Consider the following 27,043-nt stretch of genomic DNA (forward strand, 5'->3'; position numbering starts at 1 on the left):
TGTCCTTCATCCATGAGCTGATCTTTCCAAACATGGAGTTGTCTGGGTGGCATGCTATGGCCCTATGTGGCGACAATAGGTAAAACTGCTTGTCATCTGTACGTGGCTGCCACGTGAGTCTATGTCATTTAACTCTAACTCACCTGTCTTCATTTTTGCAGGATTGGGGCCTTTACCTTAATAACTTAATTCCTTAATAACTGGAGTGCACTTGATCTAATTTGCAACAGACATGTGAGTGAGACACATGCATTACCTTATCAACCAATGTTTCTTCAGAAGAGGAATTTAATCTTTTTTTTTTTTTTTTTTTTTTTTGCTTGAATTCCTACCTTGCATACAATTGATAATTATAGCTTCACTTCGCTACCTTTTAGACATCTGATAATTCTTGATTATATATCTGGTAAAGAATCTTGGGAAGCAATACATAATATCAGGCCTGTACATGGGGGTGGGGAGAAGGGTGTGAACGTACCTCCTGTGATCCCCAAAGTCAGCATGAGGGGGCTATGCGGCCGTCTTCCTGGTGGCCCGCAGCTCGAACTCAGCTCCCCTCCTCTTCCCTGCAGCAGGGAGCCTGCACTAGCAGGGAAGCCTTGCCCTCCGGCCATCCTCCCCCAAGTAGTTGGAATGCCAGCATCAGCTTCCTGCTGGGAGAAGGGAGGAAGAGAGAAAGCCCTGAGCCTCGCTGCATGATCCAGTTCACGGGGAAGACGCGCTCCCCCAGCCAGGGGACAGGACAAAGAAGAGGTGCACTTCTTCCTCGCAAGCTGGATCACGTAGCAGTGGTCGGGGTTTTCTCTCTCCCACCCCCAGTGGGAAGCCAGTGCTGGCACTCCTACAGAATTTGGACAATGGAAGCAGCAGGAAGTGATGCTTAGGATTGGCCCGGGGCAAGAAGGAGTGAGTGTCCCCACCCCCTCATGTCCAGACCCCCTCCACTCCCAGCCCCCTCATGCACGACCACCCCGCTGAGACCCCGCACTCCCAGCCCGCTCCTGCCTCCATCCTCATGCCCAGACACCCTACCCCTACCCTGCTCCTGCACCTACCGCTGCTCCTGCAGTCTCCCTCCTGGCCACACATTGCACCTTCCCTTGCTCTTGTCCCCTCCTCCTGGCCAGACACCTTACTCCCAGCCTGCTTCTGCACCCTGCTTCCCATGCAGACCTCATCCCCTCCTGCACTCCACCTCCCACCTAGATCCTGCACCCCCATTCTTTTCGCTGGTAGCCCTGTCTCACACACTGAACCCCACCCTTATTTTTGTCACAACCCCAGATTGTAAGGGTGTCCACAAAATCCACTAATCCTGGAACCCCAAAAGAGTAAATCTGGCCTATGAGAAGCCATGAACCTCAGTCCTCCCTGATCCTCTCCCTCTCAGTGGAGCTGGCGCACCAAAGGAGTGAGGTGTCTCTGTTGGGGGCTGAAGGATAAAAGTAATTTGTTGTCAGTATGACCTCTGTATGATCTGGAGGTTAAGCCTGGTCTTTGTAAAGAGGTACGTGCTTGAACACAGGTATACCATCAGAAGGGGATAGGTGAAACTGGTATAAACCTGTTTTACTGGTTTGAACCGTATGTAAGGCCTGAGAAGGGAATGTGAGGGGGTAGGTAATGATTGGAAGAGATTTGGTGCAAGGGCATGATCCGTGTATGCATGCAACTGTAAGTGGTCAGTGGGAAAGGGGTGATTACCATGTAAGATAGTACAAAAGACATTGCCTTTTGTTTGAGAAGTTGTGAAACTTTTCCTGAGAGTATCCTGGAGATTTTTGCCCTGGAATGCATTCCTGAATAATCTGGTTGCTTAAGAAGGATGTCTGGAATTAATTGGGATGGGCTTGGACCCCCATCCAAACCCTCAGATTAAAATTCTCCATCAGGGCCACATCAGTGAGGGTTGGGAGGTTTTTAGAGGGGTTTTTGTTTTGCTTCTCACTTGTGTGGCCCCCAACTGCTTTTTCTGTGGGTCAGTGGCCTCCCGACACAAAAAAGGTTTCCTACCCCTGTCCTAAATAAAGAAAATGTGGGAAATTTTTGTGTTGGACATAAATTAAAATTTTATTTTATTTAAAATGAAGTTTGATAAGCTAACATGATAAAGTTAAAGTGTAGTGTGTTTAATCATTTAAATTAATATTTTCTTTCTTACTGTTTAAATTAAACCATTCTCCCTCGCTGCAGCACTAGCAAAATGGCTGGGGCGTAATTATGTAATTAACAGTGATTTTCCATTAGCAACTAGTGGTCTGCGGAAAGGTTTGCATTAAGCCAGGTGAGCCACGGGCCAAAGTGTTTGAGAACCACTGTATTAGGGGGATGGGGCACCACTGGGTTGCAGGGCCATTAGAGAGCAGGGCTGGTGGCAGCATGGCAGGGCAGAGGCAACAGCACCTCCCACCTGTGAGGCAGCACAGCTCTGCCCCACTGGCTGTAATCCCCACCCACCCTCACTTGGCACTGGCCTTGCTCAGCAGGTAGAGCAGCAGCAGGCAGAGGCGGATGAGGGAGCGAGGGGAGGCCGCGCTGCCTGCCATGATCCCAGAAGGTAATTTCTATAAAACCTTTATTACTGTATACATTTTTAGTGTGTTCTAACAAAATCATTTTACTTTATCGCTGTTTCCACTCCAATTTTTCATTAACCTCTCTTATGCACACTCATTGCATGACTATTTTGAACTCCTTTATATTTAAAAAAATTGCAGTCCACATTTATTTAAAAAGTGCACACACACCCAGATATTCCTGCGTAGGGGCCTGAATATCAACCCCAAACTTAATAATTTGCTTTCTCCAACAATATTTTTAGAGTCAGTATCTTAAATTCAAAGTAAATGAGGCTAGTTTTAGATGATGGAATAGGCTAAACATCCAAAACAGCGAGCATATTTTCCCTCACACCTCTGGTTTGGCTGGTAAGTGGCAGACATTACTCAAGCAGAAGATGGCTACAGTGTATTTAATTGTTACTGAATTACTTTTCATGAAGAAGTATGGAAACACATCTGTGATTTCCCAGAGTCTCTAATGAAGTGCAGTAGTCATTTTTTCCAACTGTATTTCAAAACCCAGAGAATACGGGAAGGTAACAGAAGTTATTTATGTGCCAGATAAAGTTTGATCGAGAATGGCCTTATTGTAGATTTGAAAATAAGCAAATCCAGTTTCTGCCCACCATTCCCAAGTTTACCCCACTGATTATGACACAAAGCTTCTATTCTTTCTACCTAGCTTAATATTATTTATAAGGATATCTGAACAGTTTTTCAATTCACTATTTGCTGTGTTTCCAGACTGCATGGATGCTACCAGTTCCCTAGCTGCACTAAGACTTTCCATAGCACCCTTCTCTACCTAGGGTAGTTAGCATTTAATGTCTTTATAATATACTCTTCATCACCCTCCTTAATTTACCTTAAATTAAAGTTTAAAATTTTATCTTGGAGTTGAAATACTTTGAAGGTCTTGAAAACCAGGCAGATCCATAGGCTTGAGTGTTCCTGGAAGAAACATTAATACAGTAAACTTCTGATAACCTGGCACCTTTAGGACCCAGGAGGTGCTGGATTATCAAATATGCTGGACTATCAGAAGGGGGGGGCTATGAAAGGTCTTGGGTGGGGGGGATGCCACCCGAGACCCCTTATAGTCCTCCCTTCCAATAGTCTGGCTCTGCCCCAGGCGTCAGCCGCTGCTGGTCAGTTTCAGCAGCGGCTGAATCGGGGATGCCTGTGGCAGAGCAGATGGGGTGCTGCTGGGTTGGTCCAGTAGCACCGCCTCTTGGCACTGTGAGACCCACCCGGCAGCACCCCAGCTGCTCTGCCCCAGGTGTCCCAGAGTCAGCCGCTGCTGAAACTGATCAGCGGCTGACTCCGGGAAGCCCAGGGCAGAGCAATTCTGCCCCGGGCTTCCCGGAATCAGCCGCTGGTCAGTTTCAACAGCGGCTGAATAAGGGCGCCTGGGGCAGAGCAACTGAGGTGCTGCTGGGTTGGTCCCGTAGCGCTGCCCCTTGACACTGCGGGACCAACCCGGCTCTGTTCCGGGCGTCCCCGAGAACAGCTGGGGTGCTGCTGGGTGGGTCCCGCAGTGAGGGGCAGCGCTACAGAACCAACCTGGCAGCACCCCAGCTGCTCTGCCTCCGCTTCCTCAATTCAGCTGCTGGTCAGTTTCAGCAGCAGCTGAATCGAGGAAGCCCGGTGCAGAGCAGCTCCAATTGTCCAGCTACCCCGAGCACTTCCAGATTCCTGATGGCTCCAGACCATCAGGAGTGCCAGAGCATTGGATGCCGGACTTGTTGGCCTCCGTCGGTCAGTTGACCATGGATGACGTATCCTAGTTCTCGTCTTGGTTCGTGTCGAATTGTCTGGGACAGCGTCGGGGACAGCGTCGTTGGTGGCTGAAAAGGCCAATCCGGGACAGGCATTCTTTGCCGCAGAAGTCGCAGCTATAGGTGGTTCCCTGGCTGTTGTTGTTGCGTAACTTCCTGCGGGCTCGCTTTTCTTCTGATGCACGCATCATGTTCGTTTCGCCTGACTTGAGCTGTGTGGTCAGGGTGCCCCTCCACTTTGGGCGGTCTGCTGCGAGGTCTTCCCAGGACTGCGTGTTTATGTCGATGGCTTTCATGTCCCTCTTCACGACATCTTTAAATCGCAGGTTCGGGTGCCCTGTGGTTCTCTTCCCAGATGCCAGTTCCCCGTAGAGGATGTCCTTTGGGATCCTCCCATCCTCCATGCGGCGTACATGGCCAAGCCAACGCAGGCGACGTTGTCGGAGCATGGTGTACATGCTGGGGAGGCCGGCTCGAGTCAGAACTTCGAAGTTGGAGACTTTGTCTTGCCAGGTAATACCCAGGATGCGGCGCAGACCTCGTAGATGGAAGGCGTTCAGTCTCCGCTCTTGTCTCGCGTATGTGGTCCATGTCTCGCTCCCGTACAGCAGGGTGCTGATGACGCAGGCGTTGTACACTGCCATCTTTGTTGCGGTTGTCAGCCTGGGGTTGGTCCACACTCGGGTTGTCAGGCGGGCTAAAGTAGAGGCTGCCTTCCCGATCCTCTTGTCGAGCTCAGCGTCAAGGGAGAGATTATCGGTGATGGTGGAGCCCAAGTACGTGAACTGGTGGACGACGTCAAGCTGGTAGTCGTCTACTGTGATGGCTGGTGGAGTGACAGTGTCCTGGCTTAGGACGTTTGTTTTTTTCAAACTGATAGTCAGCCCAAAGTCTTTGCAGGCCATGGAAAAACGGCTCATCAGCGACTGTAGTTCTTCCTGGGTGTGTGTGACGACTGCTGCGTCGTCGGCAAATATCATGTCCCTGATCAGCGTCTCGCGTATCTTCGTCTTGGCTTTGAGGCGAGAGAGATTGAATAGCTTGCCGTCCGATCTGGTGCGGAGGTAGATTCCTTCCGTTGCTGAGCCGAAGGCATGCTTAAGGAGCAGGGCAAAGAAGATCCCAAACAATGTGGGGGCAAGAACGCAGCCTTGCTTGACGCCGCTGCTGATGCTGAAAGGCTCGGAGCAACTGCCGTTAAACTGCACTGTTCCCTTCATGTCTGTGTGGAAGGATTCAATCAAACTCTGCAGTTTTGGTGGGCAGCCGATCTTGTGAAGGATTTTGAAGAGTCCGTCTCTGCTGACCAGGTCAAAGGCTTTGGTGAGATCAATGAAGGAGACGTACAGGGGCATCTGCTGTTCTCTACACTTCTCCTGAAGTTGTCGTAGGGAGAAAATCATGTCTACGGTTGACCGTTCTGCGCGGAAACCACACTGTGACTCCGGGTAGACACGTTCAGCCAGCTTCTGCAGTCGGGTCAAGATGACCTTAGCAAATACTTTGCCTACGATGCTAAGAAGGGAGATGCCTCTGTAGTTGTTGCAATCACTTCTCTCGCCCTTATTCTTGTAGAGGGTGACGATCTTAGCATCCCGCATATCCTGCGGTACGGCTCCTTCTTTCCAGCACTGACAGAGCACTTTGTGAAGAGGGTGCAGTAGGGAACACTTGCACTGTTTCAGCAGGTCTGGAGGAATCCCGTCGCTGCCGGGGGCTTTTCTTGAGGCCAGTTTATCAACAGCCTTGCTGAGCTCTTCTACTGTTGGCTCTGCATCAAGTTCTTCCATTATTGGCAGGCATTCAATGGCATCTAATGCTGCGGAGGTCACCGTATTCCGTCTGGAGTAGAGGTCAGAGTAGTGTTCCACCCATCTCCCCAACTGTTGTTGCTTGTCGGAGATTATTTCTCCAGTAGATGACTTGAGGGGTGCTGTTTTGCTCTTGGTAGGGCCCAGCGCTTTCTTGATGCCGTCGTACATGCCTCTTGTGTTCCCTGATATGGCTGCTTTCTGGATGTCGTTGCTGAGCTGCTGCCAATATTCGTTCGCACAGTGTCTGGCAACCTGTTGAGCCTTGCTCCTAGTAGCCCTGAGAATTTGCAGGTTCCTCTGGCTTGGTGACCGCTTGTATTCTGCCAGGGCGGCGCGCTTGGCTTCTATGACTGGAATCATCACAGAGGACTTTGCTTCAAACCAGTCGTGCGTCTTTGTGGTCCTCTTTCCAAAGGTTGCCAGAGCAGTGCAGTGCATTATGTTCCGCAGTGTTTCCCACTTTCCCATGGCAGAGTCTCCTGTCTGTGTGGCGTCAAGTTCCTTCTCAAGCGCTTCTGCGAATTTCTGCGTCAGGTCAGGCTGCGACATCTTGCTGACGTCGATGCGAGGATTTCCTTGTTTCCTTGAACGATAAAACCTCTTCGGGTTCAGCCTGATCTTGCAGCACACTAAGGAGTGGTCTGTGTCGCAGTCAGCGCTATGATAAGAGCGTACGTGCAGGACGCAATTGATAGCTGAGCGGCGAACTAATATAAGGTCCAACTGGTGCCAGTGTTTCGAGCGCGGATGTCGCCAGGAGACCTTATGCTGGGGCTTGGTCTGAAAGTATGAGTTGGTGATGCACAGGTTGTAGAAAGCGCAGAGCTCGAGCAGGCGTTGGCCGTTCTCGTTCATTTTGCCGACGCCAAATTTTCCGAGGCACGAAGGCCATGAGTCATTGTCCGCACCTACTCTGGCATTGAAGTCACCCAGAAGGATGAGTTGTTCCTTGTCGGGGATGCTGTTGATGACAGATGTTAGGTTCTCATAGAACCGGTCTTTAGTTTCCAATGTTGCGTTCAGAGTTGGGGCGTATACGCTGACGAGGGTGATAGGGCCCGTGGTGGTGTTGAGACGAAGGGTGAGGAGTCGTTCTGAGCCATTACTGCCTGGTTCTACCATACTCAGTAGGCTATTTTTCACCGCGAAAGCTACGCCATGCTGTCTGGGCTCGTCTGGGGCCTTTCCCTGCCAGTAGAAGGTGTAGTCTTTTTCTTTCAGAATGCCTGAGTCTGCCAGTCGTGTTTCCTGTAGGGCGGCGATGTCTACGTTCAGCCTCAGAAGTTCGTTGTTGATGACTGCTGTCTTTCGTAGGTCGTCAATGTCCCAAACGTCTTCGGAGAGGCCCGTCAACATTGTACGGACATTCCAACATCCCAGTTTAAGAGGTGGTCTCTTTCTCAGTGTTTTGTTGCCTGGTGCGATGGTTGCAGCCTGCCGTTCGGAATATTCCTAATCCCCATGCACCCAGTGAGGAAAGCAGACTGTGGCGGGGCAGTACCTGACTGTCTGGGGGCTGCCCAGCTTGAGGCGGGCGGTAACTGCCCAGTGAGACCCGAAGATCCCTCCCACCGTCGGGAACAACCCCTGGCGCCATGCTCTACGCCAATTGAGCTGTGGCTTATAACCGGTAAACTGTTGCTCCCCGTGTTGTTTCCGCGCTAGTAGCGCTAGCGAGGCTGGAGTGTCCTCTCCAGGGTTGCGAGATATGTTGGTAGTCGGATACTAGCCAGGGCGATGTAATATGGAGGAACAGGCTATTGCCCACGTAGCGGGTCCCCCCTCTCCACGTCGTCGATGGATCCAAAGGAACAGCAGGGCTGCTACAGTTTGGCATCGGCGCCGTCGCAGGAGTTGCCAGAGCGAGGCTGCAAGCAGCGTCGAACTGTCTTAGGGACTCCGACTCCGGATTTTTCCTCGAGGTTTACTCCTGAAGCCTTTTCCATGGAAGAATATAGCCGCAAGGCAGCGGAGGTTTAAAATCAGGGTTTTCCTTCCCCTAGATGAACTGCCTTCTAGGCTGACGAGTATCATCTCCCCGAAGCAACTGGTTATAAGGCGCCAGTGACCCGCCCGCGCCCCTTCTCCTGTCAGTTAAAACAGTTCCGCCGGGTTTACAAGCTAAACCGCACGTGAAGGCCAGGAGCTGGACTTGGTTGTCAGAGGCTATTGGAGACGCACGCCGTATAGGGGTACTTTATAGACAGTGGGAGCTTATCCCCACTACCACCCCTGGCTATGACAACCTTGGAACTAATGGAGTTTTATTGTACTGAGTGATCACTTTTGAGAAAGATTGGTATGCTTAGCTGAGAAGAGAGTTTATCCATCACTGAGATCAGCTATTATTACGGTATGGAGTGCATGATCAGTTTACTAAAGTACAATATTATAAGAATGAGCCACATTTAGGAAACACTAACTTTTCTGTTGCCTTCTTGAAAATTACATTATTAAAAGGATTGTATAATGTAAAGTACGGTATTTATTAGGTCAGGTTTATCTTGTAGCATGATAGTTTACAACTTAGCTACTGACTGGTAACATAATTTTGTAAATGTGTAAAGTGTTGCAATAAATATATTTCTATATATATCAAAAGTTAATTGCCTTTTGAGGGCTAAGCATTTGTCACTGAGCTCACTAACAAGTTTTACTGGTGGCATAAAATTTACTGCATTGACATATCCTTTAAAACACTAAATACTTCAGAGCTAGCAAAATGCCCAGATGACATTACAAAGAATGAGTAAAATTTTATATTAATTTCCACCCTCTCATTTTCTTTTGCATAGCAACCCAAATTAAGCTCCAGAAAAAAAGTGACAACACTTGCAAAGTAAAGAAGTAATAACTTTTTACCAGAAGCATTCACAGTAAATTTGTAATGAAGCAATGTATTTTCAGCGGAGAAGTCCAGGACACAGCAAAATGGGCTTCATTATGTAGGGCATTTGTTTGAAATATCTCAGCTCTGCAAGCCTAAGCTATACAGGACCTTTACATTTGTCAGATAAAATGAACCTCTTAAAGACTTCATTGCAGAAGTGCCTTCTGATTTGCATGAAAAGAAATCTAGTGTTATATTTTCTCTTGAACTGACAATTACTGCAAATTTTACCCAGGAGAAAGGCATGCTGGCATCTTGTAGTTTGACATGACTATCAAGGAGGATTTTTTTTCAAGATAGGAAAAAAGGGGAATAAAACATATCACACTGATGGAAAATCTCATGAAAAGAGTAGTCATTTGAAGTAAAATCAGAGAGTTGAAAATTGTGCCATATAACTGTAAAAGAATACATATGCTATATAGAAAAATAAAACCCATGAACACTGTCTTTAAGAAAGACTCCTTGAAAAATCAGGAGCACCAGGAAAGGTGAATTTTCCTAAGCTCATAATCTAAGTAATGTACAATTTTTATTTTTAAAACTTTGATTTTATCTGTTATCTTTTCATGTGTCTTTTATTCTAATGAAGAGCACTTTCTTAGACACAGCTATTCGCGTACTCAATTTTGCTTAGTGATAGGAATGGTCAAAATCAAAATGACGCCCAGGCCTGATAGACTTGATTGCCTTTGATCCTTTCAGGCAGCTTCAAACGCCATGTTATTTTAAAACATTCTGGAGGCGTTTTGCAGGCACCCTGTGGGAAACTAGAAAACGTAGCTTCTACAACAGCCACAATAAGGTTAATGACAGAAGGCTTCTTGTGAAAAAGAAGTGTCACAAGAACGCACTGAAGGTATGAGGATTGATTTTTATTAAAAGGAAGAGAGAGAAGGAATGTACTCAGCTGTTAATAAACAGCTATTCCTTAAGAATGCACGCACACACAGGCATGTGCAAATAATGTTACATGCTTTTCCAGACAATGGGATTTTACGCATTCACTCCAAATTTTCACTATGTTAAAAACTTCAGCAAAAACAATCGAGGTGATGAAGAAAAGAATAACTCGCCTCCCTCATGAAAAATAAATCTCTCCCCCTTTTTGATTCCATCTAGTGAACAGTAGAAATGGTTCAAGGTCTATTTGCTTATTGCTATGAATTGCTTGAGATGTAGCATGATAAATTAAATCATGGTTATTGCTAGTAATATAATATTGGGGCCACACCCCCAAGGGCTGACAATTTCAGAATATGTCCAAAGATGACATCTGGAGAAACAAGCAAAGGAGGAGGGCACGGAGACACAAAAATGGAGGCACAGTTAACAGCAAAATGTCTGTGGTTGGTATAAAACCAGGCAGTTACCACAAACCCAATGCTTAGTCATTGTAACATTCGGAGCTGAAATGCTGTGCATTAAGACTTTTTTCATTTATGTTTATTTTACTTTCATTGCACAAGAAGCAAAACATCACCAACAGATTATAAGATGAACTACAGCAGAAGGACATCTGGGCCAGGATGGTTACAACTGAACACATTCTAACCAGAGAAAAATCTATTTTTTAAATAGCAGACACCCTGGGTGCACCCATTTTGTATTAATGTCGTGGTCATATTTTTACTGAACTTTCAATGGCTGGGATAGGACCTCAGGTCTGGCTCCTTTATGCCCAGTGCAGAGCTCCAGTCAGAAAAAGGGAAGGTAAACCAGCAATTATCTTTAGCTGGCGTTTTAAAATGAGGTTTCAGCATGCTTTGTGCTGCCCTTGTGGCAAATGTCAGAGAGGCTGAAGTTTTGACTTATTACATCTCACCGATAATTATCCACAACTTTGTTCCAGAAATTTCTAGAAATCCAGCCAATGCTACATAATTATTTTTGCCAGCTATTAATTTTTCCATTACTTACCCGGCTTGTGCTCTCTTCCCAGTTTTCCATGGTCAGCAAAGATTTTTGGCTCCATTTTGTCTGTTTTCATACATGAGCCCTTAATGTTCAACCTTTTTGTCCATATGTGTCTATTACTGGGAGACATCATAATACAGTATTGTCATTGGATCGAGGGGACAATGGAGACAATGCAGTTACACAGAACCCTATCTGTAGATGTTTAGAGCTAAAGTCAAAAAGTTTAAAGCTAAAGTCAAGATGAAGAGTTAAATTTTTTTCATCAGACTCTTTTTACCTTTTGTGTATGCTGGGATGGGTGAAAACATACAGAGCCGTTCCCTGGGTCTCGCCCATGTGCATCTTGGGCCTAGGTCAGCAACAAATTTCATTGTAAGATCTTTGGCACAAGGAACAACCATCTTTTTATGGTGTGTGCAGTGCCCTGTACTATGAGGTCTAAGACTGGGTTTTCTAGGCTCTACTGCAATGCAAATAAATAATAAATATCATAGTGCAGGGATTATATCCTTCAGGCACCTGCTGGTGCACTTCCTTAATTGCAGGCCTGTTTCTGTCAGGCACAGTCTAACCCTAAGGCTGCGTCTAGACTGGTAAGTTTTTCTGCAAAAGCAGCTGCTTTTGCGGAAAAACTTGCCAGCTGTCTACACTGGCCACTTGAATTTGCGCAAGAAAACTGACAATCTAATGTAAGATTGTCAGTGTTCTTGCGCAAATAGTATGATGCTCCCACTCAGGGGTAAGCCCTCTTGCGCTGTAGACAGGTAAAAAGTATTTTATGCAAAAAAGCCCCGATGGCGAAAATGGCGATCCGGGCTTTCTTGCGCAAACCCGCGTCTAGATTGGCACGGACGCTTTTCTACAAAAAGTGCTTTTGCACAAAAGCACCCATGCCAATCTAGATGCTCTTTTCCACAAATCCTTTTAATGGAAAAACTTTTTCGTTAAAAGCATTTGCGGCAAATCATGCCAGTCTAGATGCAGTCTAAATGTTTTTGTGACTCAGAAAACATTAGAAGCAGGAAAACTACTACAAAACTAGCTGGGCCACTGGATAATCAAGAAACTAAAGGAGCACTGAAGAATGATAAGGTCATTGCTGAGAAACTAAATTCATTTTTTGTATCAATCTTCATGGCTGAGGACATGAGGGAGATTCCCAAATCTGAGCCATCCTTTTTAGGGTAACAAAACTGAGGAACTGTCCTAGATTTAGGTGTCATTAGAGGAGGTTTTGGAACAAATTGATAAATTAAACAGTTATAAGTCACCGGGACCAGATGGCTTTCTCCCAAGAGTTCTGAAAGAACTCAAATATGAAATTGTAGAATTATTAATTGTAAATGTAGCCAGACAGACTAACCCCTATATTATCCATCTTATTTGCCTCTCTGAAGCACAGGGCAGAGAAGGAGCAATAATATCAGCATAGTCTATGCTGGCTCACCTGATCCTGAGAAGCTGAAACACAGATATGTGGATAGAGAGCAGTTAAGTCAATAAGCTGGCCTCGAGGCTGCGGCTGGCACCTATGTTGATTCGAACACACACAGTCCCAGGAAGAGGAATTTCCCACTGAGAAAACAATGTCCTGTACTTCCAATTTAATCATCTCAAATCTCTCTTACAAGTGTAAATTAAGTTCACAACTCCCTTGTAAGAACTGGTCTCACAAAAGACAGACCAGCCCCATTTGGCATGACAGATAAGAAAGAGAAATACGTGACCCCATGAGTATAAAAGATGGGCCCAGCACACACTCACTTTGAGTGTCATTCTACCCTCTACCTGCTGGTCGGGTTAGGTGTTTGACCTCCCGAGGTTCTATGGGGACGCCCACCTCGTATTTTCATCTTTCCTAGGAATTGAGGGACCGGCCCTGGCCTGACATGCTGGAGTCGAGAGGCACAGAAGGGGGTAAAAATGGTACCTGGATGTGGTCCTCTGTCTTAAGTGTACACATAGAAAGAGTAAGCTGTTACTTGGTACCATTATTTCTATTTTTCTATCTTTATCTTCTTTGTAACCATTTTTAAGACCTATATTTTGCTAATAGTTAAGAAATAGAACAATAGCCATTGCAACCATATGATTTATAAGCTTCCTCAATAAACCTGTAACTGTTTAAGCTTTAACCTGACTCCTTCAGTTGCTGTAACAGAACCAAGCACAATTTAAAAGAACTTCAGCCGGTCTAAAGGGACAGTTATAGGAAGAGCTTGGGCGTTTGGATCTGTGTCACTCCCAGGTGACAGGATCCACTGGGGCATCTTTCAGTCTTTCCCCAAGGCTGCCCGCTGCGAAGGAATTATGAATTCTAGCAGCTGAAATCTAAGATGTAATAAGCTCTTCCTATATAACGGGGTGTCTGTTGGCCTGCTGGCCACCCTCTGCGATGGGACCCCGGTCCTAGCAGTAAAGGCACGGATGTTAAACCTTTTCTCGGAAACATACACACACACACTGCCCTGACCGTCGGCTGACAGTAGTCTGTAACCTATCATTTAAATTAGCTCTGTATCAAATGATAGGGAGAGAGCTAATGTGACATCAAATTTTTAAAAGGACTAAAGAAGTGATCCCAGCAATTACAGGCCAGTAAACCTACCTTCAGTACCTGGAAAACTGGTTAAAACTACAGTCAAGAACAACATTGTCAGACCTATAGGTGAACTTAGTTTGTTAGGGAAGAGCCAACATCATTTTTTAAGTGAAACCATGTCTCTCTGATCTACTAGAATTCTTTGAGGGGGTCAACAAGCATTTGGACAATGGGGATCCAGTGGATATAGCGTATCTAGATTTTCAGAAAGCCTTTGACAAGGTCCCTAACCAAAGGCTCTTAAGCAAAGTAAGCTATCATGGGATTAAGAGGGAAGGTTCTCTCTTGGACTGATAACTGGTTAAAAGATAGGAAACAAAGGGTAGACATAAAAGATCAGTTTTTATAATGGAGAGAAGTAACTAGTGGTGTCCCCTAAGCATATGTTCTGGGACCGGTCCTAGTCAACATATTCATAAAGAAAGGAATAAACAAATGGTGAGGTGGCAAAATTTGCAGATGATACAAAACTATTCAAGATAATTAAGTCCCAAGCAGACTGCAAAAAGTTACAACAGGATCTCACAAAACTGGGTGACTGGGCAACAAGATTGCAGATGGAATTTAATGTTGACAAATATAGTGTAATGTGCATTGGAAAACATAATTCCAGCTATACGTATAAAATGATGTGGATAGTTCTCTGAAAACAGCCACTCAGTGTGCAGCAGTAGTCAAAAAAGTGAACGGAATGTTGGGAATCATTAAAAAAGGGATTGAAAATATATTGCCATAATAAAAAATGTTTAGTACATTCACATATTGAATACTGTGTGCAGATGTGGTCACTCCATCTCAAAAAATGATATTATTGGACTTGTAAAAGGTTCAAAAAGGGCAATAAAAGTGATTAGGGCTATAGAATGGCTTCTGTATGAGGAGAGATTAATAAGACTGGGAATTTTCAGCTTAGACTAGAGAAGACTAATGGGGATATGACAGAAGTCTATAAAATCATAGTTGGATAGAGAAAGTAGATAGAGAAGTATGATTTAGTCCTTCACATAACATAAGAACTAGGAGTCACCATATAAAATTAATAGGCAACAAGTTTAAAACAAATAAAAGGAAGTATTTCTTCACACAACATACAGTCAACCTGTAGAACGGCTGTGAAGGCCAAAACTACAACAAGTTAAAAAAAAAACCTGGATACATTCACAGAGAATAGTTCTACCAATGACTATTAGCCAGGATGGACACAAATGATATCGCTAGCCTGGATTTGTCAAAATTGGTCATGAACAATAAGAAATGGATCACTTGATGATTACTTGTTCTGTTCATTTTCTCTGGAGCACTTGGCACTGATCTCTGTTGGGAGACAGGATACTGGGCTAGATGGACCTTTGGTCTGACACAATATGGCCAGTCTTACATTCTTATGAAATTGGAAGGGTGAGGTGCCGGTATATATACACATGCCCAAAGCCTGAATTTAGTGGCAAAAAATATTCATGATTGACATCCAAGTGCCATAAATAAAATTAGTGGCCATCATTCAAGCAGAAAGTTATCATAGGATGCTGCTAAACAAATACAGACTAAAAGTGGAATAGAGATTTTTTAAAATAATGGATGTATGAGTAATTTAACTAATCACTATAGTTAGACTAGCAGAGCACGTTTTTCTCATACATAAGCAAATAGAAATCTGGAAAGTTATGAGCACCACGTTTACAGATTAATTTTAGAATATAAATGTCACCTGTGCAAAACTCCTAAATCCTTTAATTTTCTTTTTAAATTATAGGTTCATTCAGTTGTTTTATGTGTTTAATCTAGACTTGCATCCCAGAAACTCAAATGCTGGTGAAACAGGGAAGAAGAGGAAATGCCTTTTAACCTGCTAGTATCCTGGGAACACCCGCATCCAATTCTTGACCAGGCCCTTGGAATGAGCAAAGCACAAACCAGTCTTAAAGAAACTGACGCTGGACTTTGCAGGATGGTGAATTAGACACCAGCCCTCTACAGAGCAAATATGATCAAAGACTCTCATAGTCATGTACTTTCCCACTAAATCTAAGGGTATGTCTACACTACAATGTTAGTTCGAACTAACGGATGTTAGTTCGAACTAACATTCATAGGCGCTACACTAGCGCTCTGCTAGTTCGAATTTGAATCGAACTAGCGGAGCGCTTAGTTCAAACTAGGAAAACCTCATTTTACGAGGATTAAGCCTAGTTCGAACTTACTAGTTCGAATTAAGGGCTGTGTAGCCCCTTAATTCAAACTAGTGGGAGGCTAGCCCTCCCCAGCTTTCCCTGGTGGCCACTCTGGCCAACACCAGGGAAACTCGTCTGCCCCCCTCCCGGCCCCGGACGCCTTAAAGGGGCACGGGCTGGCTACGGTGCCCGTGCCAGGTGCAAGCCTGCCAGCACCCAGCCAGCAGACCCTGCACCTGGCACGGTACAGAGCCACCCACCCGATGTCGCCCAGCCCACCCCCTCTTCCCGGGACCAGGCTGGCGGCTCCCGGGAGCTTGCCCGGGACCGCAAGAGGCAGGCACCTTCCTGGGCTAGTGCGGACATCGTGGACCTTGTCCACGATCTCCGCACTAGGCACAGGAAAGTGGCCGGCTAGGGCAGGAGAGCTGCCAGCCTGGCCACCCAGGAGCAGGTGTGCATGATAATCAAGGGGGTCCACTGAGACCCCCGACCCTGAGCCCTGAGCTTACAATGGCCGTCCTGGGTCAGACCAAAGGTCCATCTAGCCCAGTAGCCTGTCTGCCAACAGCGGCCAACCCTAGGGACCCTGGAGGGGATGGACCGAAGACAGTGACCAAGCCATTTGTCTCGTGCCATCCCTCTCCAGTCTTCCACAAACTTTGGGCAGGGACACCACTCTTACCCCCTGGCTAAGACTACTCCATGGACCCAACCTCCATGACTTGATCTCACTTGCCTTTAAACTCTGTTCTAGTTGTAGCCTTCACAGCCTACTGCAGCAAGGAGTTCCACAGGTTAACTATTTGCTTTCTCAAGAAGAACAACTTTCTCTTACTAGTTTGAAGCCTGCTACCCATTCCTTTCCTTTGGTGTCCTCTAGTCCTTCTTTATGGGAACTCAGGAAGAACTTTTCTGAATGCACCCTCTCCACCCAACCCCTGCTTTTAGAGACCTCTATCCTGTCCCCGCTCCTTCTCCTCTTTTCTAAGCTGAACAGTCCCAGTCTCTGTAGCCTTTCTTCATCTGGGACCTGTTCCCAACCCCTGATCATGTTAGTTGCCCTCTCCTCTCCCAGCCTTTCTCTTCCCCTCTCCCACCTCCTTTTCCCAGTCTCCCCCAGTTTTGTTCAATAAAGACAGAGTCAATGTTGGAAGAAACGTTATCTTTATTTTGTACATCAGGAAGGGGGGCTAGGGAGGGGTAAGTGGAAGTAGGTGAGAGAGGAATGGGGTACACACCCCCGATGGGGAGGACTGGGCTGGCTCTGCGGGCTTCTGGGGGTGGAAGCTCTCCTGCAGCCCCCCGATTGCCCCCTCTCCCCAAATGGCAGCCTGCGGCAAGTGCAGCTGGTCTGATGGCCAAGTGGTGTGATGTGCCCAGTGTGGGCACTCCGGGCACTCCAAGCCAGGACTGGTTTTCAAGCAGGGCACCCCTGAGAACTGTCTGTCCGGGGTGGGGATCGGGTCCCTTTAAGCGCAGCCCTTGGCTAGCCTAAGACAGCATCTCCACGCTCTAAGTCCTCCTCTGATGCCCTGCCGGCACTGCTTCCGGCCATCCTTAAGCCCTGTTCAGGGTCCACTCAATGTGGACATGCTAGTTCGAATTAGCAATACGCTAATTCGAACTAGTTTTTAGTTCTAGACGCGTTAGTTCGAATTAGCTTAGTTCGAATTAACTAATTCGAACTAAGTTAGTTCGAATTAGCGCTGTAGTGTAGACGTACCCTAAGTTATTGGGAGGAACACAGTGGCAGCTTTGACTCCAAAACTGAATCATCAAAATGAGCGCTGGTGTCATTTGTTTGTTTAGACTTTAAAATTAATCATTTTAAATAGGAGGCTGGGCCCAAGAGAGTGTTCATTGCCTGCTTTGCAAAAAGGCAAAATGCCCAACAACAGGCCTGAGCAAAATACGGCCCACGGGCTGAATTCAGCCCACCGAGCCACTAGATCCAGCCTGCATACACTGCGGGGAGCCCCAGGCAGGCTCCCTGCTTGCCTTCCCCCACCTGCATGCCACTCAGGAAAGTGGCTGCCAGGCTGTTTTTCTTTCAAAACTGTGTGCCTGGAGGAGGGTGGAGGGGCTTCAGGTGCTGCACCTGCACCCAGCACAATCCCACTGGCTGTTTCTGGCCAGAAACCGGCCAATGGGCGCTGCCTGTTGTTTGAATAACATGCAGCACACGAAACACCATGCCCCTTCCCCTCCAGCTCATAGTTATCCACACACGTGCATGGCCCTGCAGCCTATACAAGGGCGGGTCGGGCTTCCTGCCTGAGAAATGTGCTCAGCTGCTGGCCGGGAGTCACCCAGATAAATCTCCTGGCTAGATACTGGCACCCCAGCCCCTCCCTTCTCCAACCCTCTACTCCCCATTCCTGCCCCCCTACTCCACATACCCAAACCCTCTGCCCCTTTACTGCACCTATACACACTCCTAGATCCGGAATCCCAGTCTCCTGCCCCAGGTCACAACCCTCACAATCCCTTCCTGTCCTAGTCACAACCCAAACCCCAGCACCCAAGTACAGTACCCCAGGACACAACCTCCTCCTTCACCCAAAGTCCCTCCCAGACTCCACTCTCCCTCCTGCACCCCAATCTCTTATCCCCAAGCTCCCTTCTGCACATAGCCTCCATCCCAGACCCCACACCTCCTCCATTAATATGGAAGAGTCCAGCTTTCCACAATCTTGGAGTGCCCTGCCCCTCCAATCAACAATTATTGCCCACCCCTGCCCTACAGGCTGCCTTTGAAGGGGACCAGGAGGATTAATATTTAGAGATGGCTTCAGAATGGAGTAAACTGAGGTGGTGGAGAAAAGCACAGTGAAATGCTATGAGGTGATGAGGATGGTTCTTAAAGGGACTGTCTAGGATACTCACTGGGGCAGGAATAAGGAGCAAAATGATTAAGAACTTAAGAACATAACAACAGACATACTGGGTCAGACCAAAGGTCTAGCAACCCAGTATTTTGTCTTCTGACAGTGGCCAATGCCAGGTGCCCCAGAGGGAGGGAACAGAACAGGCAATCATCAAGTGATTCCATAATAGGGATGCTAATGTAGCACTTCGGAATAGGCAAATCCGCGGGGGATTTAAATATCCCCCGCGGGATTTGCATTTTCATGGCTGCCGCTTTTTTCCGGCTTGTAGATAAGCCGGAGAAAAGCGCCAGTCTGGACGCGATCCTCCGGAAAATAAGCTCTTGAAAGTGGGAATAAGAGATCCTCCAGAAAAGAGCTTATTTTCCGGAGGATCGCGTCCAGACTGGCGCTTTTCTCCGGCTTATCTACAAGCTGGAAAAAAGCGGCAGCCATGAAAATGCAAATCCCGCGGGGGATATTTAAATCCCCCGCGGATTTGCCTATTCCCAAGTGCTACATTAGCATCCCTATTACGGAATAGGGGCCAATGTAGACACAGCCATTATGTTCATCATTGTGTCTGACAATTTTATTCCTTACTAGTTTCAACTAATTTCCCCGGTACTGACACTAGACCTACTGGTCTATAATTGCCAGGATCATCTCTAGAGCCCTTTTTAAATATTGGTGTCACGTTAGCTATCTTCCAGTCATTAGGTACAGAAGCTGATTTAAAGGACAGGTTACAAACCACAGTTAATAGTTCCGCAATTTCCCATTTGAGTTCTTTCAGAGCTCTTGGGTGAATGTCATCTGGTCCTGGTGACTTGTTGCTGTTAAGTTTATCAATTTGTTCCAAAACCTCCTCTAATGACACCTCAATTCCTCAGATTTGTCACCTAAAAAGAATGGCTCAGATTTTGGAAGCTCCCCAATATCCTCAGCTGTGAAGACTGAAGCAAAGAATTAATTTAGCTTCTCTTCAATGACTTTATCAACTCTGAGTGCTCCTTTAGCATCTCAATTGTCCGAGGGCCAATGGGAAGGCATAAACAGCCTTTCCTTTATTCATTTTCCCTACACCAGTCATGAATACAGACCTCTATCATTTCCCCCTATAGTCATCCCTTTTCCAAACGGAAACGTTTCCTTTTTAATAACCTCTCCTAATAAGGCAGCCATTCATTATCCCTAATAATCTTGTCACCCTTTTCTGAACTTTTTTCAATGCCAAGATGTCTTTTTTAAGATGAAGTAACCACGTCTGCACACAGTATTCGAGATGTGGAGATATTATAGATATATAAAGAGACAATAAAATATTCTGTATCTTATTCTCTTTCCCTTTCTTAATGACCCTGCTTGTTTTTTTGGCTGCTGGTCCACAGTGAGTGGCTGTTTGCAGAGAATTATCCACAAGGACTCCATGATCTTGCTCAAGCTAATCCCCGTCATTTTATACATTTAGTTGGGATTGTGTTTTCCAATATCCATTATTTGTATTTATCAGTTCTGAAACTGAAGGAATATTCTCCCTCCTCAAACACATGACTGGTGCTCCACAGCTCTTTGGTCAGTCAGAGTGGGTGCTTAGTATCAGCTCCTCTCCATCACCCCCTTTGGCCACTTGCCAAATATCATTTTGCCTCCTACAGCACATTTCCTTTCCCCATACAAGCTGCCAGTAAACAATGGCCATTACTGTCATGTTCAGGAGTGCTGACCGCCATTCAGTGACTAAGGGGTTAACTCAAACACCTAGAAAAGTTTTGGCTGGGGGGGGGGGGAGGTTCAGGCAATCAGCCAATAACAATGCAGGTAGGAATTTCAAACTGGAAAAGAGGGGTTTTTCTCTCGCTTTTCTTCGTTTGAGATCAGAACAGTTTCTCCCAGGTACTGAGGGACATGGGAGATGTTTTCTCTCTCCAAGAATGGACTTCTTGATATGTGTAAGTAGGGAAAAGTTTAGATAGTCCATCGGGGTTTATTGTTTTCCTTGTTTGGAGGGTTTGGAAATCAAGTCTGAGCTGGCTAATTGTTTTACTCTTTTGTAACTAAGGATTACAGCCCAGGGACTTTCCCTGAGTATCTATATCAAATTGTGGCTATATATCACCTCGCCAATTTACTATGCTTGCAACAGTAGTTTTGTTTTGATAATAAGAGTTTTCTTTTTATTCTAATTAACCCGTATTGGTTGATTGTTGTGTCCTTAGGACTAAGTTCCTAGTTACAAGATCAGAGTCTATTGTTGTCTGTGGATTCCCTCTGCTTCCCCAACTCCAAGCAAAATGGAGGTTGGGGTGGGGGGCGAGCTTAACCTTAGGGAGGGGATTCCCAAGTGACTCTTCCCTGTTTTTCTCGGCATCACTTGGGTGGTGGCAGCGAAGAACCCGTCCTGTTTTCTTTTTGGAATCTCAAAGGGCCTGAGATTGAATAGGTTTGTCTCTGGGAATCACAGAGACAGGTTTTGCAGAGATTAGTCTGTTAGCTGGCCCCCATCTCTGCACACATCCTGTCAGGTTGGGAGATTGAACCGTGACAATTACTATTTCACATTTCATTTTGCCTCTTGCTTTTTCAAAGTTACCTTAAGGTTGAAGGGCCTAGTCCTGCTCTTACTAAAAACAAAGACAAAATGCCCATTGGCATCCAGTGGCTTGAGCCAAAAAGCTGATTGCTGTCTAGAGTTCTCTTCAATAAAGAGACAGAGTTTGTTTGCTGGGCATGCTCTACCTGAAGTTCTAGCAACTGGCCTCATCATCCTTCCTCATATAAACAGTTTTGTTGGGTCAGCCAGATCTCATTTATCCTGATTTGAACCTGGCGTAACTCTTTTAAAGTCAGTTATACACCAGCTATGCACCAACATAGTAAGATTAGAATCTGGCCAAATGACTTTAATTAGCAGGGCTTGACAAACTGCTGTTTCTACGCGCCCATGGTGACTAGATTTCAGCTGGTTGCTCCGTGCGCTCCATTCAATGGCGCCACGCGCATGTGCAGTTCTGGTCTGGCGCATGCGCGGTGCGGGGCTGGCGAGTAGCTCTCACCGCAGTTGGTTGAGCCCTGTTAATTAGGACTATCCCTGTAAAGGATGACAGCATGATCTGGCCTTTAGTATGAAATTCATTGCAGCTTCCATTTAAGTAGAGATGGTTTGCATTCACAGAGAGTATTTTGTGCTGTTTTGTAATATATGCAGTAATTATGCAGCTAATGGAGCTGCACGTACCTGTTATTTTATTCCTATACATAAATTAACAGAAGGTTTTGTATAATGACAGGATAATGAAGGCCTAGGTCATTGTCATTCATTTGTCGATGGCCTTGAGAAGTTAGGGCAAGGAAGAATTATTTTATTATTTAGCTACCACAAATATAGATCTCTGCTAATTTATATTTTAATCTTATTATGTTTCAAGTCTACTATTAACCCTATGACCAATGAAAACTTTTTTGATGCATGAGGAGAAACATCTTTCCCTAAAGACAGAGTCGGTGCAGGGTTCACACTGAGGGTGATCAGATGTCACGATTTATAAGGACTATCCTGGAGGCTTTTTCTTATATAGGTGCTTATTATCTCCCACCCCATCCCGATTTTTGAAATGGGATGGCGAGACCTGTATGCCCTATGCCAGCAACCTGGCACGCGCCCCACAAGCGGCACGCGAGCTGATTTTTACTAGCACACGGGCCAGGAGATCAGCCCTGCCCTTCCAGCCCCGCCCTTCCCCTGCGCAGCAGCTCCAGCCTCAGCAGTGCAGCTGCAGGCTGGAGCACCAGCTTTGGCTTCCCTGGCTCTGCTTCCTGCTTCGGGAGGGGGCTGAGCTGGGCCTGCTCCTCAGAGCTGGGGCTGGGCAGCCAGCACACGTGTCATGCTGGGGCCCAGGCTGTGCCACGCTGCTCCACACAGGCTGTATGCGAGGGCAGGGAGCCCCTTCCCCAGTGCCCCGCTGTGCCTGGCCAGGCTGGAGACAGCCTTGGGCAGTCCTGGAGCCACAGCCTGTAGGCAAAGGGCTGGTCTGGGCAGGGAAAAGACTCAGTTCCACCTCCCACCCCCCACCTCTCCTTGCCCTAGAGCTGCTCCCAGCACTGTTGCCCTGCTGGGGAGTATACTGGGGCACAGGAATGTGGGGGGCAGGATGGGAGGGGCCAGGGATTGCATTGAGGGGCATAGGATGATGCAGGGGATCAGGCTCAGGGGATCATGGGGCTGAGGGGAGCAAGGCTGGAGCAGAGGGAAGGTGTGAGGGAGGGATACAATTTTACTTTGCAGAAGCTGCACTTTCCTTTACTCCCTGCTTCTTTGCCTCCCTCCCCAACTAGCTATTTGGCTGCATTCTCACCCTCTCATCTTTTCTGCATTATTGCCCCAACTCCCTCTCTCCCCGCACAACTCCCTCTCATATCCCCACCCCACACCCTCTCCTGCGCCAACCTCCCTTCCAGATCCTGACCTCCTCACCCTGTCCTGAACCCCACCTACTGCCCAGATCGCTGGCAGCCTTCTCCTGCACGTTGAGCCCCTCATTTTTGTTCCCACCTCAGAGCATAAGGGGGGGTCCACAAAATCCACTAACTCTGTAACCCCAGAAATGAAAACTGGCTCATGGGAAGTCTGGAACCTCAGGCCTCTCTGCCCCTTCCCCTCATCCTGGGGGAGCTGGAGTACCAGAAGAGTGATGTGTCTCAGTTGGGGCCACATCAGTGAGGGTTGGAGGTTTTGAGAGGAGTTTTTTGCTTCTCACTTGTGTGGTCCCCAGCTGATTTTTCTGTAGGTCAGTGACCCCGACCCAAAAAAGTTTCCCTACCCCAGCCATTAATAAAGAAAACTTTGAAACCTTTTGTGTTGAACATAATTTACTTCATTTAAAATGAAGTTTGATAAACTAACATGGGAAAGTTAAAACACTTAATCTGTTTAATAAGTTAAATTAAACCATTCTCCCCAGCTGCAGCAGTAGCAAAATGGCTTGGGGATAATTATGTAATTAATGTGAGTTTCCATTAGCAACTGATGGTCCGTGGAAAGGTTTGTCACCCAGGTGGGCCATGGGGTGCATGGTGGAGAGAGCCCCTCCAACCCAGGAGAGCAGCCCGGCTCATGGCAGGAGAAAAAAAAACTGCAAGCAAATGGTCTGGTAGCACTTTATAGACTAACAAAACACGTAGATGGTATCATGAGCTTTCCTGGGCACAGCCCAGACTTTGGAAAGGATATTGACCCCTGCACTATGCCAAGTGTGGGCATACCTTGGATTTATATAGTGGCATTCGGATATTTTCTGTTCTAGAATATTTCATTCTTCAATGGTTCCTCATCTTTCTATTAGCTGTTTTGACTGCACATTGAGCAGAAATGTTCAGAGAACCAGCCACAATAATGTCAAGATCTTTCTTGAGTGGTATCAATTAATTTAGACCGCATCATTTTATATGTATAACTGGGATTATGTTTTCCAGTTACCAACACTGAATTTCATCTGCCATTTTATTGTGTAGTCTGCCAGTTTTGTGAGGTCCCTATGTTAGTCTTCATGGTCAATTTGGAGTTAACTGTCTTGAGTAATTTTGTATCATCTGCCAACTTTGCCACCTCAGTGTTTATCCATTTTTCCAGATCATTTATGATTATGTTGAATAGTGCTAATCCCAATTGTCACCGAGGCGTGTGGAGTCGCTCAGCCCTGCACGACCCCAATCCACAGTCAGAAGAAACAGCCAGCAGGTAGAACAGAAGGTTTATTGGAATACAGAACAGGAAACAGGAACAGTCAGTATAACCCATTTCAGGGAGAAGGGACCCTGTCCCCTGTTCCCCTCTCCTGCTCCAAGCCCCTTCAGAAAAGGACCCACACCCTCTGCAACAGCTCCCACTCTGCAGGCAGTCCTGCTTTCCCCTGTTCAGCTTCTTGGGCAAAAAAATGTCACCTGATTGCACCTCCCCCATCCAAGCTCAGGTGAGTATAAGCCTGGGCTTACTGAATACATGATAGGCTGAACATACTTCCTTAGTGAGTCATATCCAGACTTCCCCTCCTCATCTAGATAGTGCTACAGTGCCCAGGGAAACTGAGGCACACACACAGGGTGGCAACAGGACAGTAGAAATCCCATGTAACATAACAAAGCAAACAGAGTGAATACAATCCCCACTTTGTCACAGCAGTATAGTTCCTTGGGGTGGGAGGTGGGTCCTTGCTATTTACCTCTTTAAAGAGTGAAGAGTGACCCTTTATCTCATGCAAGACTTTAGCTTTGCAGACAGGCAGGCAGGCTGGTTTAGTTACTGGCTGGTAAGCCTCCTGGCCAGAACCTGCCTCTGGCACCTCAGTCTCTCCCTTCCCCAACCCTCTGCCCCACATTCCTGCCCCTCTACTCCACATGCATCCATACCCACTCCCAGATCTGACACCCCAATCTCCTGCCCCAGATCACAATCCCCTCCTATCCTAGGTCACATCCCAAAACCCTGCACCCCACTTCCCTGCTCTAGGTCACAACTGCTTCCTTTACCCAAACTCCCTCCCAGACCCCATTCTCCCTCCTACACCCTAATCCCATATCTCAAGCTCCCTTCTGCACCAAACCTCCATCCCAGACCCCACACCTCCTCCGTTAATACCATGGAAGAGTGCAGCCCTTGACCACTTTCCAAAATCTTGGAGTGCCCCCCCATAAAAAATTATTGCCCACCCCTGCTTTATCCCAATCTTCTTTAAAAAAAAATCTTTTCACTAGTTACTGATCAATGAACGGACCAGGCTCATCTACGTGAACATCCACTAATGTGATATATGCTATTGAATGCTAGCACTTCCCTTCTGCTATGTATATTGACCAGACCGGACAGTCTCTATACCAAAGGATAAATGGACACAAATCAAACCTCGGGAATAGTAAAACATATAAACTTGTAGGGGAACATTTTAGCCTCCCTGGACGTTCAGTTATGGATTTCAAAGTAGCCAACCTTCTACAAAAGCATTTGAAAAACTGGTAACAAAGGGAAACATCTGACCTGGAATTCATTCACAAATTCAACACTATCAATTTATGGCTGGAATAAGGATCACAACTGGTTAACGCATTACAAAGGCACTTTCCCCTCTCTGAATATTCACATCTCAAGAGCGAAAGCTATGAATGACCCACTTCCACCCTGAATTGATTAGCGTCATTAACACAAGCAACTTCTTTCTTATGAATACTCCCGCTTCTGTAACTTACACACCAATTCATCTGATGAAGCTTATGTCCTAATTAGGGCTGTCAACTGACATGTGTTAATGCCTGCAATTGACACAGTCTAGGATTAATACATTAAATTTTTCAACCTAGCTTAGAGGGACATGTTTGCCAGAGTTAGCCTCTCTGGAAAACACTTTCTTGCAGTTTTTGCTATGATGGAAGAGAGAGGACACCAGCTCATAGATGCATATCAATCATTTAAACTACTTCCTTGTGAAATGTAGAGTTACTGGAGCTAGAAACGAGGGGAAATAGTGAGAAGGAAAGAGTAAAGAATAATGTCCAGAAAGCTGTAAAATACTTGCTACTTGTGTCCACTCTTGAACAGTAATCTCTATATAAGCATTGTTCCTCTCTGATTGGGTTTAATTACCTAAAGTCCTGTTTTGTTTAGTAAAAGTGATCAGTTCTGGAGATTGTTACAGCACCATCAAGCCTATATTTCTGACTGCTCAGGTACCAGCTTTATGACAGAGCCTGAGAAATCTGACCTTTCTCCCTCCCCACCCCCATTCTCATGATCACCCCTTCATCTGTTTCCACACCCATAAAACACGTGTATGATTTGAAACAAACTCAAACCTTTTACAGCTTTGAAAATGGTTCAGTGGACATAATAATGGCTGCCATCTTGTATTTCCTCTGTGAAGGAGAGAGTCTAAGGCACTGCTTTAGAAACTTAAAGATTCATGTCTTCCCTTAACTTTAGTTATACTTAGTATAACAGAAGGACAGCTTTTGCTCCAATAATGCTTTGTTGAGTCAGAGATATTTCTGTCAATTTCCTATCAGAATGTATCCATCAAGGTTGCAGACTCCATTATGGCAACTTGCAATCTGTGACCTTGATCCCATAATCTGGCCCACCAGTTTAATCTTCCATGACTGCATGGAGTCCCATTGACATCGGTGGGACCATAAATGTATAAAGGTCTATCATACAGCTGAGATTATAAACTCAGGATTTGTAATGTCCTCACTTAAATTTGATAGGCTACTGTATCTAATAAGAAAGCAGACTAGATCATGGTGTTTATAGTTTTTGCTTTACATAAACATTCAGCTGTACAGCTGTAAAATACTTTCAACATACTTTTAAAAGGTTAAAATTAATTATTCTAATTACTTATATCATCACAGGTAAAATAGAAAAAACATCAAGAAATACATTAACATG

The 27,043-nt window shown here is 46.1% G+C and overlaps 1 long non-coding RNA gene across 1 annotated transcript in view; it reads left to right on the forward strand.

The window, feature by feature from the left end:
- The first annotated feature begins 20,475 nt into the window (after positions 1–20,475).
- The window catches only part of LOC106732956 (uncharacterized), a 75,514-nt gene continuing 68,946 nt past the window's right edge, over positions 20,476–27,043 (forward strand). Inside the window, exon 1 of the long non-coding RNA XR_012896052.1 lies at positions 20,476–20,558. This is a non-coding gene — a long non-coding RNA (uncharacterized LOC106732956). The remainder of the gene's footprint in view (positions 20,559–27,043) is intronic.

Source organism: Pelodiscus sinensis, chromosome 16 (assembly GCF_049634645.1).
Source record: "Pelodiscus sinensis isolate JC-2024 chromosome 16, ASM4963464v1, whole genome shotgun sequence".
Classification (NCBI taxonomy): Eukaryota; Metazoa; Chordata; order Testudines; family Trionychidae; genus Pelodiscus; species Pelodiscus sinensis.